The sequence below is a fragment of the Vipera ursinii genome, assembly GCF_947247035.1.
Source record: "Vipera ursinii genome assembly, chromosome: 2".
NCBI lineage: Eukaryota > Metazoa > Chordata > Lepidosauria > Squamata > Viperidae > Vipera > Vipera ursinii.
Window position 1 is genome coordinate 158,737,310 of NC_139513.1, and position 15,751 is coordinate 158,753,060.

General features: G+C 43.5%; 1 protein-coding gene across 1 annotated transcript in view; it reads left to right on the forward strand.

Moving 5' to 3' along the window:
• The window catches only part of HDAC7 (histone deacetylase 7), a 273,819-nt gene that overhangs the window by 28,772 nt on the left and 229,296 nt on the right, over window positions 1-15,751 (forward strand). The window lies entirely within an intron of this gene.

Below are 15,751 nucleotides of genomic sequence, written 5' to 3' on the forward strand. Positions count from 1 at the left end.
GGCTGGTGTTAAAAATAAGTTCAAGCTAAGAATAGTTGGAGCAAATTGTGCAAATTATCTATGTAAATGACTGGATGACTGTGGTGGCTGCTGCTGCAATATTCTGGCAGATGCACCTACAGTCTTAAAATACATGCGGTCAAAATGGTTTCAACCTCTGTCTCTTCCTCCAAGAAGAGAGAAGAAATACCCAAGGCCACTGGCAATTCTCCTGAATGGAGGAGACAACATTTTGTAATATCCAATGAGAACCAGAGTAGCAGACATGTGAGACACTTAAATCATCTCATGCTGCATCTCTAAGTTGAACTAAGCCTGGACACCCTTGAGTCAAGCCCTGTGGGGCTGGGAAGCTTAGGAAGCAAGGACCACTTGTATTTTGAGAAAGACCTTTAGTAGGGAGCTATGGAGATGACCTTGGGAAGCTAGGCAGAGGCAGCAACAGTTACATAAATAGAAGCATGCTGAAGCGCAGGCCACAGCTAAAGCATGAAAGCAAAGCTCAAAAGCTCAGGTTGACATCTCCCTAATTTACTATATTATAAGAGATAGGGAGGGGAGAACTCAGCCAGATTTGGATTTCAAGATTCTGTTACTCTTGGGTGTATCAATAAAGTACTCTCAATCAGTTTGGTGGACCCTGTTTCCTGCCTTGCCTCAAAGGGCTGACATCCATCTCTGTGGCTCTCTGTAAGCCTGCCAAAGCAATTCTTCAGATCAACTTAAACCTAGCATAATTAAGGCAGAGTTTCTCTCTTTCTCATGTTTCTTCCCCTTCCCCAGACCAAGCTATCTTTTCGGTAACAATACAACTGTAAGGGTTCCGTTCTTTCCCCCATGTTTCCAGACTCTGTTAGACATTCAAGCACAATTCGAGAAACTTTTAGAAAGCTGCAGTCCATCACTGCTGATAGCCTTCAATTAAATAAACCAGTCATCTAATTTGGTCCCAGACAGCATTCTATGTTTCTTTTGACAAAAATGGATTTTTTTAAAAAAAAAAAACAATAGAACCCCTTTTACTGAAACATGAAATTATTCTGGCAGGTATGAGCACGTGGAGATCACTGAGTAAAGAATTTAAAAGATGAGCTTTCCTGAAGGCTTAACCTTATTAAATTCATAGATTGAAATGTCTTATCGTATCAGATGTTTTCATCAGCTCACCAAAGGGGAAAAAGAAACAATATCAGACTCAGGATGTTTTGTGAATTAGTAATATCAGCAGGTTATTATCACTTTCTATCTCTGGTACAATTCATTTCTCTCTGACATCACTGCTCATGCTTACTTCCAATTCACCATATATGTCTATCTATGTATTATCTCAGGATATGCACTGGGGAAAGAAAGGGACTGTTTTCTATGGTAAAAGTATTAGAGTTTCACAACCCAGATTCTGGGATTTTTCTGTAACAGACTAACTAACATGAGCATGCCTTTGAAATAGGATGAAGGAGGCTATCTTGAATCCATGTGGAATTTTAGTGTCTAAGGTGTGAGAGACAGCAATAAAATTATACATACATACAGTCATGGCCAAAATTGTTGGCACCCCAGAAATTTTTCCAGAAAATCAAGTATTTCTCACAGAAAAGTATTGCAGGAACACATGTTTTGCTATACACAGGTTTATTCCCTTTGTGTGTATTGGAACACAACAAAAAAAAAGGGAGGAAAAAAAGCAAATTGGACATAATGTCAAACAAAACTCCAAAAATGGGCCGGACAAAATTATTGGCACCCTTAACTTAATATTTGGTTGCACACCCTTTGGAAAAAATAACTGAAATCAGTTGCTTCCTATAACCATCAATAAGCTTCTTACACCTCTCACCCAGAATTTTGGACCACTCTTCCTTTGCAAACTGCTCAGGTCTCTCTTATTGGAAGGGCGCCTTTTCCCAACAGCAATTTTAAGATCTCTCCACAGGTGTTCAATGGGATTCAGATCTGGACTCATTGCTGGCCACTTCAGAACTCTCCAGCGCTTTCTTGCCATCCATTTCTGGGTGCTTTTTGACGTATGTTTGGGGTCATTGTCCTGCTGGAAGACCCAGGATCTCGGACGCAAACCCAGCTTTCTGACACTGGGCTCTACAGTGCGACCCAAAATCCTTTGGTAATCCTCAGATTTCATGATGCCTTGCACACATTCAAGGCACCCAGTGCCAGAGGCAGCAAAACAACCCCAAAACATCATTGAACCTCCACCATATTTCACTGTAGGTACTGTGTTCTTTTCTTTGTACACCTCATTTCATTTTCGGTAAACAGTAGAATGATGTGCTTTACCAAAAAGCTCTATCTTGGTCTCATCTGTCCACAAGACATTTTCCCAGAAGGATTTTGGCTTACTCAAGTACATTTTTGCAAACTGTAATCTTGCTTTTTTATGTCTCTGTGTCAGCAGTGGGGTCCTCCTGGGTCTCCTGCCATAGCGTTTCATTTCATTTAAATGTCGACGGATAGTTCACGCTGACACTGATGCTCCCTGAGCCTGAAGGACAGCTTGCATTCCTTTGGAACTTGTTTAGGGCCGCTTATCCACCATCCGGACTATCCTGCGTTGCAAACTTTCATCAATTTTTCTCTTCCGTCCACGACCAGGGAGATTCGCTACAGTGCAATGGGTTGCAAACTTCTTGATAATGTTGCGCACTGTGGACAAAGGCAAATCTAGATCTCTGGAGATGGACTTGTAACCTTGAGATTGGTGATATTTGTCCACAGTTTTGGTTCTCAAGTCCTCAGACAGTTCTCTTCTCCTCGGTCTGTTGTCCATGCTTAGTGTGGCACACACAGACACACAATGCAAAGACTAAGTGAACTTCTCTCCTTTTTATCTGCTTTCAGGTGTGATTTTTATATTGCCCACACCTGTTACTTGCCCCAGGTGAGTTTCAAGGAGCATCACATGCTTGAAACAATCTTGTTTATCCATAATTTTGAAAGGGTGCCAATAATTTTGTCCGGCCCATTTTTGGAGTTTTGTTTGACATTATGTCCAATTTGCTTTTTTTCCTCCCTTTTTTTGTTGTGTTCCAATACACACAAAGGGAATAAACATTTTGTATAGCAAAACATGTGTTCCTGCAATAATTTTCTGTGAGAAATACTTGATTTTCTGGAAAAATTTCTGGGGTGCCAACAATTTTTGGCCACCTAATGAGAAGGAAGGACTCACTGGAGAAGAGCCTAATGCTGGGAAAGATCGAGGGCAATAGAAGAAGGGGACGACAGAGAATGAGGTGGCTGGATGGAGTCACTGAAGCAGTAGGCATGAGCTTAAATGGACTCCAGAAGATGGTAGAGGACAGGAAGGCCTGGAGGAACGTTGTCCATAGGGTCGCGATGGGTCGGACACGACTTCGCAGCTAACAACAACAATATATATATATATATATATATATATATATATATATATATATATATATATATATATATGCATACACACACACATATACATACACATACACACACAGAGACATATATATATATATGATGCCTCCTTAAGTAACACCAGCTGCCTGCAATTAGTGCAGGTTCGCATCCCACCAGGCTCAAGGTTGACTCAGCCTTCCATCCTTCCGAGGGAGGTAAAATGAGGACCCAGATTGTTGGGGGCAATTAAGCTGACTTTGTAATAATGCCGCTTGGGTGTGTGTGTGAAAACCCTAATAAGCAGGCATATACATAGAATGAAGGCTACTGCTAAGTTTGTAAGCTGCCCTGAGTCTTCGGAGAAGGGCGGGATATAAATGTAATAAAAATAAAAAAATAAATAAAAATACATATACATATACATATACATATACATATACAATAAACTTGGTTTCTCCCCCCCCCTTTTTTCTATTGGCCTTTTTTCTTTTTGGCCTAATTCCCCTCATGCCTGTGTTGACCTAGGAGGTGAATTTTTGGCCCTTTTTGTTTGTTTAATCAAAACAATGTTTGTTTTCTGATCAGATAGGGGCCAAGCCGTACAGGCAGGAAACAGGGACTTCCTGTCCACTCTTCCCTTTGCAGGAAGCCAGGGCAGTGCTGAGTGTTCACTTTTCAAATAAACCCCACCTCTCCTCTTCACAAAAAAACCCTTTCTGTTTATATATAAGATGTTTTGTTTTCTCTTTTCTGCACCGTGAACTTGATTTTGCATTGTTAGGCTCCCTCAGGGGATGATAAGCAACTAGTGACAGCAACCAGATGGCATTCAAAAGTCTTGAGGGGGTCATAAACACCCCCTCCCGATATTTACTGTCCCTCTGGAAACCTCCACCTGATATTATTTATGCGTCTGGCAGTCAGGAAAGGCAAGAGGTCTAGAATTTGGAATGGCCTCTTCCTTTCCAGGCCCCGTTGTCTCCACATCCAATATTTCTACATTGTGGCCTTGATGGATGAAAATAAAAACTAGAATGGCAGAAAGTAAGGACACACTGAAGGCAGTTTTCATGGTACTCAGGCTGTGTCTTATCTGCTAAGTAAATCGTGCCATGCCACAAAAGCACAGGAACGAAAACCCCCAGCAAGTCTCTGATTCACACCCTCCTTTGAAAAAAAAAAAAGGAGATTTCTAGGGGGTTGTTTTTTGTCTGCAATCCTGAGGCTCTGGCTCTGTCATCAGAGGCAGGCCTGTCCCGGAGTAGCCATTGCAGCAGATTGAATGGTTTGAGATGCTCATTTCTCAAGCACCTGCTGGCCCAGGTTTGGGAATAGAATATTGATGGAACATTGTCTCAACTGATTGTAATACAATCCTGTCAAAGTGATTGCATGCAAATTGGGGGATCCCTACTCAATGGATATGTAGTTTTCCAGTGGAGGAAAAGTGAATAATTCTTTTACATGGACAGATAGTATTGTGTCTGTCTTTAGGGTTTTGCGAAGTCTCTTACAGATCACAGTCCTGGCTTACCTGTGTAGCTGGGGTGCTCACTTTTTCTCAAACGGCCCAGGCGATATTTTTCAGCATCAGATTTCTAGAATACTAGCCAACCTATGCAACGGAGCCAAAGCGGCATGCCTTGAGAATAGTTTTTAATGCCAGCAATACATGAAATTTAAAAGAATGCATTTGAGCAAGTAGATATTAGTTTCAACTTACCTTGAAAGGCACCACTGCTATTTGGGAGGCTAATTAAAATATCAATTTTTAACTGGAGAGAGTCTGTTTTTGGGGAGAATTTGTATAATAATTGTATAAGGGGGTCTATCAAGCACTTTGCTTTATGTTCTCAATTTCTTGATTGCTCAGATTGCTGGCCTTCAGCTTGAATATGTAGACTGTTTCACAGAAATAATTCAATGTGCCATTTTTTGTGTTATAACTGGTCTTTTTTAGATACAGGTAGTCCTTGACTTATGACTGTAAGAGAACGTGCCCATCACGATTGTAAGTCCTGATGGTTATAAAATAGATTGGTCACATGACCAACCTGATTTTAAAGCCTTTTTGCAGTGGTCATTAAGAGAACCAGTGGTTTGCTACGGGCATAGTTTACCAAAAACCGGAAATAAATGCCAGTTTGTCAAAACCATAGCAAAATATAGTCATCTAACTCAGGTGTCCCCAACCTATGGTTCGCAGCCCAGTACCGGGTCATGGCCTGTTGGCCACCGGGCCACAGGAATAGCTGTAGAGGGGCACTAGTGGCCCCATTTGTGCATGCGTGGGGATGCTAGCACTGCCACCACTGTCATGTGGGTGCTAGCAGCCCATGTGCATTGATGCCAGCGGCCTGTGGGTGCCTGCGTATCGGTGCCAGTGCACCGCTGTAGGTGCGCATGATCTGTTTGTGAATGAATGCGCATGCTAGCGCTGCTGCCACACACGCACCTGTTTGTGCATACGCGTGTGGGCCATGCGCGTGCACATTTCCCCGCTCCTCCCTTTCCTTCTGGGCTGCTAAGCCGGAAAGGTTGGGGAGCTCTGATCTAACTGTGCAAATGACCGTAAATGTGGCCCAGTTTGCCAAGAGCCCAAAATTTGGTCACATGACCCTGGGGAAAGATGACCACTGAAATTTCAGATGGTCACTAAGCAGTCATAGTTGAGAACTACCTGAATAAGCTACTTATTTAATGTCGAATCATTAGGATATGTTTGTGTGAATATAGTTTGAGGCTAGCATTTCTGAAGCGTTAGCAGCAAATCTGTAGAATCCTGGTTAGTGTTCCTATCCAAGGAAGAAAAGGACAAGACAGTGATTCTCAAACTATGCAGTTCCTAAAATACTAAATCAATTTGTGTGTTCTCATTGTTAATAAAAGTAGTAATTTCTTTGGTTTTAGGAATGGACAAGAAATAAATAACTCATTTTGGAGTGTTACGGATTAATTTATATATCACAGTCACTCTCTCTCAGCCCACAACATCATCCATTAAAGCAAAAAATGCTATGAAGAAAGAGGGGGGGAAAAGGGGGGGGTTTCTAACTTTGCAATTCAGCAACTGCCTACTATATGCTCTCGCACAATTAAAATGTGGAGCAAAACGCAGAACAAACATCGATGGTGTTCCCACTTTGATTGTGCAAACTTGGTCAGGTATAAAAAAAAATACTAGATTAAGGATAAACATAATTTAATTGATTGTCAGTCCAGAGAGTTCAGTACCAAAGACTAATGTTTCCTTTTGCATTTCACACACATGGTTTTTCAACAGTGCGATGCTTAAAAATAATTCCTTAAAATTGCTAGTCCATCAGAACAAGTAAATAACTTCCTTGTCTGCCCCCCCCCCAAATGTTCACATTAGACTTTTGTGGCATAAAGGATGGTAGGTGGGGTGGGGAGAACAATTTTGTATAAATCTTGTATTTCTAAACTATTCTTATGTCCTGCATGTGACCAAGCAAATGCCCGTTTTCATGTCTGAGGTACATTGATGGATATTTTTGATGGCTTACATGCCAACAAGTGGGTGCCAACTCTTATGGAAACATATATTTAAAAATTAAGCCTTCTTAAACCTTCTTCCCCACCCCACTCCCTGCAATAGCAAACATTTGCTCATCTTTTTGTATTGCCTAAAGGAATGAGATTCTCTCTCCCCTCCCCATGACTTTCTTCCTATAGTTAGACAAGAAGGCTCTCTGCCAAACTCCTACATGAGTGAAGGCTTAATATGTAAACCAGGATCTTTAGTTTTCAGTGGAAATGGAGGTGCCCCCCCTTCCCAAGCAAGATGCTCCAGAGCCATATGTGAGGTTGAGAGCAAATTCCGCTGACTCGTTGTAATTGCCATGAGTCATGAGCCTTGAAACCTGAAACCTTTTGCATCATCTCTGCTTTGAATTGCTGGAACCTGTCTCACCAAGAGTCCGGGTGGTGGTGATGATGGAGGAGGAGGAGGAGAAGAAGAAAGAAAGAAAGAAGAAGAAGAAGAAGGAGGAGGAGGAGGAGGAGGAGGAGGAGGAGGAGCAGCAGCAGCAGCAGCATATGGGGCTAGGGTTCCCCCAAGTTCAAGCTGTCCAAAGGAAAAAAAATAACCCCCAACATTGCTTTTTTCACGCTTGTGGCATTTTCAGGAACAGGCTGATCCCTTTTTTGCTCTCATCCCTCAGTTCTTATTTCTGAATGGCCCCTTGCTGTTGATCAAATGGAGTCCCAAGTGATAGCCACGCTCTGGAGTTCATTTCAAAAACACACACAAAAAGGAAGGACATGGGAGTTTCTCTAGAGTGTATTTCTGACAGGGTAAAATTCAAGTTGGAGCATGAAGCTAGGGCACGCCAAAGTTGGAATGTGTTGACAGACCCCAGGACTCCCATAAGGGACATGTGAACTAAATGTTTGTGGCATGTTTCAGAGTTCCTGAACTTGAGTTTATGGCTCTGGGGATAGGCAACTTTCCCAAGTAGTTTCATTTGACATTTGGCTCAGCAGATCCAATGGTGTCTTCCAAAACAACAAAAATACACTTTTTGTTCTGTGCTATTCGGATCCTGTTATAGTCCCAATGACTCTAATCACACCGTATACATACTCAACACTGAGTGCTGTTGTATATAGAGGAGACTTGGAAGCATGGAGAAATTGAGTGCTCTGTAAAATGGCCCTTCCCAAAGTCCCTGCACCATTCAGAAATCTGTACAAAGGGAAAGAGTTTAGATTTCAAGCCAAACACGAAGCCTTATGAGAAATGGCGCATTACTTCCAATGCAGTGAAGCTTTATGAACTGAACGAAATGATATTCTGAAGCAGGTAGATGTGAATGTTACCAGTATCCCTGCCTGCTATTCATATAACTGAAAAAAAGTTTCCAGGTCAGAGAGAGGGAGAGAGAGAGAGGGAGGGAGGGAGGGAGAGAGAGAGAGAGAGAGAGAGAGAGAGGGAGGGAGGGAGGAACAAGCAGGTATCAGAGCTAGGCCAAGAGATGGAGCAGGTCAGAAACTAAAAATATGGATCCAGTGAGCAATGCTACCTAAAATTGTTGAGGTGGACATCATTCAACCAGGTTTGGGGTGGTGGTTAAGGCAGACACGTCAAACATGGTAGAGCAGTGGGCTGATGCCTTCTTAAGTAACACCAGCTGCCTGCCATCAGTGCAGGTTCGCATCCCACCAGGCTCAAGGTTGACTCAGCCTTCCATCCTTCCGAGGTAGGTAAAATGAGGACCCAGATTGTTGGGGGCAATTAAGCTGACTTTGTAATAATGCCGCTTGGGGTGTGTGTGAAAGCCCTAATAAGCAGGCATATACATAGAATGAAGGCTACTGCTAAGCTTGTAAGCCGCCCTGAGTCTTCGGAGAAGGGCGGGATATAAATGGAATTAAAAAAAACACATAAGGCCCGGGGGCCGGATCCGGCCCGTGAAGTGGTTTCATGCGGCCCGCGAAGCCATCCTGAAAACAGTGAGGGAACGGCCCCCACTGCCTTGGCCATGGCCCAGAGACCTTCCTTCTGCCAGAGACCCTCAGATCTGTCCCACTCCTGCCCAGGCCCCCATAGGCCCCCTTGATGCCAACGATGTAGAGCTGGCCACGCCCACCCAGTAGGCCATATGCACTCTAGCCACGCCCACCCAGTAAGTCACGCCCACCCTGGCCACACCCACCCAGCCCCCTGAGGGCAACCGCAATGCTGATGCGGCCCTCAATGAAATTGAGTTTGACACCCCTGGGTTAAGGCATCAGGCTAGAAGCTGGGAGACTGAATTCTGCTCCCATCTTAGGCACATAGCCGGTTGGGTAGATCATTTTCTCTCAGACCTAGGAAGGAGGCAATGGCTACTTCTGAAAAACCTTGCCAAGACAACTGCAGGGACTTCTCCAGGCAGTCTCTGAGAATCAGACGTGATTGAATGGACGAAGAAAAAACCCACAGCTCTTTATACTTCTTCCTCTCCAGAAGGACCCCATAATCCTTCTGGCTTGGAAATTTCTTGGCTAAGGAATCACCATTTCCAGGTTTTGTAGCAACACTTCTGCAGCTTTCTAGTTTATTGAATTTTATTATTTCTGTGGTACTGACTCTTATCCTGAGGTATATTTTCCTCTGCTCTTAGGAATAAAAAGATATTTTTGATCGCTTCGGATAGTTTGTTTGCTGGCACCTCCTTGTTACTCACTGAGCACTCTACACTGAATGTTACCCCCAAAATTGGGTAAGATAGTAATTGTTCCCAAGTAGATCATCAAGATATTCTTGGATATTGTTAGAGGAAGCTTAGAGTTACAGGACAACCATCAGCAGCCTAGATCTCCCTCATTGGCTCAATTGGATGGGATTGGTTGAAAGATCCACCGCCTGAGGTAATCCCTGACTGTGCCCAAGGACAGATCCAGCTCTGTTTGAGTTTCACAGCTGATTAGTTTTCCAAGTTCAGTCCAACATAGCATCATACTAGCTCTGTCCAAGAAAGATCAACTGTGTGTGCTGTACATTCTGATTTCATATGAAAAAGCACATACTTTTCTTCCCTCGTCTGGGCAGGGCTGAAGCGTATTGCAACATTTGAGAAGTGCGGCCTTGAGTATTTAAGCCAGGAGTCTTGCAATACATCTGCATGACTCTGCAAACTCCCCTCAATATCTGAGGAGGGAGGTGGTTTGTTCATAGCCCCTGGTATTTGAGCGGTAGGTCCTCTTGCAAAACCAGCCTGGAGATTTGAACGTCACCCTGCTGTTCAGATTGGGCTTTGGCTGTAGATTGGCTCCCTCATGGGATGGGTGGAAACCCTTTTTTCCTTGGCTCACTTAGACCTTTGTTGGATGGAGTTTAGGAAACAAGTTGTCAGGAACAACCCTTTCCCCCCTCCCACCCTCCTGAAGTCTGTTGGAACTCTCTTAAGAGTCCACACCTCTTGTATAGCACAACTGAAAATGTCCTAATTTTTGTAGCCTAACTCCCCTTCTGCCCCCCCCCCCCGAGTTAGGGACCATCTCTTTTTTCTTATCTTGCTCCTTCCATTTATCAATGTCCTGACTCTTAGGCATTATGAGCCATATTTGCCAGGACAGATAAAGCCATATAGCTTACTAATTTGGGGGCAACAGTACTACTAAGTAGCGGCCCAGTTTGAAAGGCTCACGACAATTCACAATGATCTTGAGGACAAGTAATCCAAGTGCAAGTAAAAGTGTGAATAGACAATAGTGGTTAAACTTCACTTTTTAATGCCTTAGGCCAGTGGTTCTCAACCTTTCCTTCACCATGGACCCCCTTTAAATACATTTTGTGACCACAAATCATGGTCACAGACCGCCCAAGACTTAAGATTTAAATTATAACATTTCTTCAAACCTTCGTGGACCCCCTGTCACGATAGTGTGCACACACACCCCCGGGGTCCGTGGACTACAGGATGAGAACAACTGCCTTAGGCTGTGTCTGCACATTCTGGAGATGAGGTTCTTTGAAGTTAATCAGCCCATAGAGATGGGTCCCTTCTCTTGCACAGCCTTCCCCAAGTGGGAATTCCATAATTCTCAACAGTGCCCTGAAGACTAAGGAATTCTAGAAGTGGAAATGTACACATTTAGAAGGCACTTGGGCCAAGGCTGGATGCCATTATGATGTCATGGTTATTTCTCAGACTAATAAAGTTTCAGGAGATGCTTTTGTAAACAATCAGTGACAAGCTTTTCCGTTATCAGAGACTTTCATCAGTTCACAGGAAGAGAGTTAGTTAGAAGATATAGAAGTCTTGACATTTTTGACGGAAGCCAATTCAGTTGCCTAAATTCTCTTAAGTAATCTTGCTGAAGAGATTCAGTGAGAATCAAGTTTGGAAAATGGTTGTTTTTGCTTCAGGCAGATGCCCAAGAGCTTGATAGCATGTAGATTTAACCAACATGTTAAACTTTCTGTATGACATAGTAGCATACTGTACTGTATGTTCTTATTGCCCTTGTTAATCAAGGTCAGTCTTTGTTTTATCAATCCAAGCAGCAGTAAACAGACACCACTCTTTTTTCTTTACGTAGCAGATGGTTAGTTAGTGTAAAATCTCTAGGTGAAGATGGGAAATCAAAGCATTTTCCAAATGTTCCATCAGCTCCAGCCAACAGAGTCAGTAGCCATGGATGATGGGGATAATAACCTAAGTATAATGAAGTTTAATCTAGTTTAATGGAGAGAAGGATGAGGGGGGACATGATAGCAGTGTTCCAATATCTCAGGGGCTGCCACAAAGAAGAGGGAGTCAAGCTATTCTCCAAAGCACCTGAAGGCAGGACAAGAAGCAACGGATGGAAACTAATCAAGGAAAGAAGCAACCTAGAACTAAGGAGAAACTTCCTGACAGTTAGAACAATTAATCAGTGGAACAACCTGCCTCCAGGAGCTGTGAATGCTCCAACACTGGAAGTTTTTAAGAAGAGATTGTCTGAAATGGTATAGGGCAGTGATGGTGAACCTTTTAGAGACCGAGTGCCCAAACTGCAACCCAAAACCCATTTATGTATCGTCAGGTGTCAGGTGGGCATGGCCCTTTGGGTGGGCGTGGCTGCAGTGGTAATGGCAGACTGGGTGGGACTAAAAGGTTCAATCTATCAATTCCAACTTTGCGAGTTCTTTTTTTCCTGCGAGAAGTTGAAATTGATTGATTGATTGAACCTTTTTTGTGTGTATACAGCAGTGGAGGCCTAAAGCAATAAGGTTTTATAAAACCCAGCTGAAGACCTAGGACTGGGCCGAGGGCATGCGTGCCCACAGAGAGGGGTCTGTGTGCCACCTGTGGCACCTGTGCCATAGGTTCGCTACCACGGGTATAGGGCTTCTTGCCTGAGCAAGGGGTTGGACTAGGAAACCTCCAACGTCCCATCCAACTATCATCATCATCATCATCTGGATGATGTGAATATTCTCTCATCTGGGTGCAAGTTGGCCTGGACATTTTCCATAAGGTATTTCTGATCATTCTCCTGCTTATTGTCCCTTTAGCAGCACAACCCAGGAAAGTCCTTTTAGACTGTTTTATCTAGGGCCAATCCTCTTTCCCATAATAAAAAGGTTAGGTTGGGGTAGTCTGGAGATTTCACCATCAGCAAATGGTGATTAGACTATTGTGCTTTTATTTCAAAGGGAAGATTTACTGCCCCCACTCTCCCCCCCCCATTATATCTGGGAAGGATGTGTTCTGTTCTATCCAAGCACCTCAGATAGTGAGAAGTTGACCAAGGACACTAGCTGAAGTATTGAGCTATAGAGATTTCAAGCAGAAGGTCTTCTGTGGATAAAATGATGCAGAGCTCTCTGGGACCTTGATCTGCCACCTCTAAGTGCTTTGTAGACATCTTGTGATGCACAAAGGAAGGAAAATCTCTTGTGATTTCAGCTTCCAACACAGATTGAAGAAAAATTAATTCCTTTGATAAGATAGAAAAATGTGGGTTAGATAGCATCACCACCAGATGGATTCGTAGCTGGCTGACAGGCCGTACTCAGCGTGTGGTCCTCAATGGAACTGCATCTACATGGAAGGAAGTGTGTAGTGGGGTGCCCCAGGGCTCTGTTCTGGGCCCAGTGCTCTTCAACATCTTCATCAACGATTTGGATGAGGGGATAGATGGGGAACTCATCAAATTTGCAGACGACACCAAGCTGGCAGGAATAGCCAATACTCCAGAAGATAGGCTTAAAATACAGGAGGATCTGGACAGACTCAAACACTGGGCGCTATCTAATAAAATGAAATTCAATGGTGAAAAAAGTAAGGTTCTACATTTAGGCAGGAAAAATCAAATGCACAGGTATAGTATAGGTGGTACCTTGCTCAATAGTAGTAACTGTGAGAGGGATCTCGGAGTCCTAGTAGACAATCACTTCAATATGAGCCAGCAGTGTGCCGCAGCTACCAAAAAAAGCCAACACAGTGCTAGGCTGCATTAACAGAAGGATAGAATCAAGATCACGTGAAGTACTAATACCACTTTACAATGCCTTGGTAAGGCCACACCTGGAATAGTGCATCCAGTTTTGGTCACCACGATGTAAAAAAGATGTTGAGATTCTAGAAAGGGTACAGAGAAGAGCAACAAAGATGATTGGGGGACTAGAGGCTAAAACATATAGGGAATGGTTGCTGGAATTGGGTATGGGTAGTTTAACAAGGAGAAGGGTGAGGGGTGACATGATAGCAGTTTTCCAATATCTCAGGGGCTGCCACAAAGAAGAAGGAGTCAAACTATTCTCCAAAGCACCTGAAAGCAGGACAAGAAGCAATGGATGGCAACTAGTCAAAGAGAGAAGCAACCTAGAACTAAGGAGAAACTTCCTGACAGAACAATTAACCAGTGGAACAACCTGCCTCCAGAAGTGGTGAATGCTCCAACACTGGAAGTTTTTAAGAAGAGACTGGACAGCCATTTGCCTGAAATGGTACAGGGTTTCCTGCCTGAGCAGGGGGTTGGACTAGATGACCTCCAAGGTCCCTTCCAACTTATTATTATTATTTATTATTATAAATGGGGTTTCTAGGTAAGAAAACTTACGATTAGCTTGTCAACTAGCTGAACTAAACTCAGGAATTGTATCCCTACATTTCATTGGCCATAAGCAGAAAGTTTTTAGGGCAGAACTGCTGTGGAGAATGCAGGTGAGGATTCGGGATCAGAACCACTTCCAGTGCATTTCAGTATCATTCTGAACTCAAATTTATTGATTTGGTTTTGCTGCGTGGAGTTTTGGAAGAGAATGCAGAATTGTAGATGATCCCAATGTATTCTAAATGGTCATCTGGAAATTCAGAGCATTCCAGGGACTGTTCATTGTCATTAGCTTTGTGGCATTTCCCTGCCAGTAAAGTTTAACATTAACGGAAAGAAAAAAGACTTGTGGTCCCAACAAATACCACTATTTTAAACCCAGTTGCCTCTTTAAAACCTCTAAAACCCATTAAAATTAAGGGTTAACTTGGATAACATGCTCACATTTCCATGAGTGGCACATGATCTACAGATTATAGCATCGTAAAAAAAAAATTATCAGCTGGTTTTACAGCATGCTTTTCTTCTCAGTGTCAGATTAAAATGAACCAGGTATTTAGGCATAAATTAGGCAGCATTCCTCGGAGTTTATTGGAAGCTTCCCCCCCCCCCCCCGGCATCCCTAACATTCCTCCCCTCCCCTGACTCAAGTCCCATTGACATCCATGGAAGCTCCCGGCATATTTTTCAAGCAAGTTCTGTCAAGGATGTTGGAAAGGCAGCAGAGCCAGCCCCAGACATGTTGTCAGTTCAGGCAAAGGAGAAGATGGCACCCTTCTGTCTTATCGCTTGTCCGAAAACGGGATGGGAGTCCTGTTGTGGTTCTCGGTGCAATGAGCAGCGACCTCGCCCACTGCAGCTGAGGTCCCCAAGTGGGCTTGGGATACAGGGAAGCTATCTCTACTCTGGGCATCTGCCATCTTAGGTGCTGCCTTCTTCTGGCTAATGGTAGGGCTACCTTGGCTGAGTGTTGGCCCTCCAAGGTAGGCTAAACTTAGAAACCAAAGACACGCAAACTAATAGTATTTTTACGATGGGTTTATAGAAATAGAATCATGTCAGTCAGAATGGGCTTCCCCTCTCCCTCTTTTTATCTTCATGAGAACTAGAGACAGTCACGTCTGAGGGGTTTTCCCAAGTTAACCTTTCTTTCCTGGGCCCAGGTTTCTTTTATCTGACCATTGCCTTGGTTGCAGCTCTCCCTCCTGTTCCCTTCTGCCCGTCGGGAAACTGAAATGGTAAATAGACTTAGGAATCCAGTGCTGCTCAGAGAGTCCCCGTTTTGTTGCCTGTTGATAGAAGCGGGTCACTTTTTACAAACCTAGCAGTTGCATTTTTGCAAAAATACTGAATTTGGTTATTTTAACCCTTGGTAAATTTTTGTGTATTTATAAACCTAGAGCAATAAGTGTAATCAGTGAACCCGCCCCCCCCCACCCCAAAGCCAGTCAATTCCATAACCAGGTTATGCGTGTGAACATGACCAAAGTTATGCTTTAAATATCCTCGAGGAAAATGCGGAAGCTCTTATGTGGAACAGTGCAGGAGCTCCAAAGACTTGGGATAATGGGATACTCCTATCTGGCTGCAGTTTTACCTTCGCCACCCATCCTGTTCCACTTTGCTTGCAGTTCTCCTGGGAATCAGAAGACCGTGCCAGCTGTAGCTGGGAGACTGGCAGGTTTCCAAGAGAGGGCAGAGAAGGTAACCAGCTTGTATTCTCCAGCACAAGGCACACCATAGCGTGGGCGTTTGAGGGTTAAAAATAGACACCAGATCTTTTAATTTCTTTTTTTTTTCCTGTTAGCAAATGTGG